This window comes from Antennarius striatus, chromosome 8 (assembly GCF_040054535.1).
Source record: "Antennarius striatus isolate MH-2024 chromosome 8, ASM4005453v1, whole genome shotgun sequence".
NCBI classification, from domain to species: domain Eukaryota; kingdom Metazoa; phylum Chordata; class Actinopteri; order Lophiiformes; family Antennariidae; genus Antennarius; species Antennarius striatus.
In genome coordinates, this window is record NC_090783.1 from 19,515,375 (window position 1) to 19,515,716 (window position 342).

Below are 342 nucleotides of genomic sequence, written 5' to 3' on the forward strand. Positions count from 1 at the left end.
CTCTGGATTTTAGACTGCGGTAAACAAACCAGTACGGCCTCAAAATAAACCTACTGCATTGCAATACACTCACATGACAGCCACATGAAACACTGGACCAAAAAAAAAAAGGCTATATTTTTTTTTTTTTAACCCAATCTGTCATCTAATGTGCTAGAGCATGCGATGTGTCATTGCACCCTGCAGTGGGGCACATACACGCGGCAATGGAATTAAAAATTGTGTACACCTCGGAGAACAAGTCATTATGGCATAATGCCATCGCATTGATTATTGTCGAGAGATATCAAGAATAATTGCCTGTTATTTCTCCTCGGCGACATCTCGCATGCGAGCGACGCC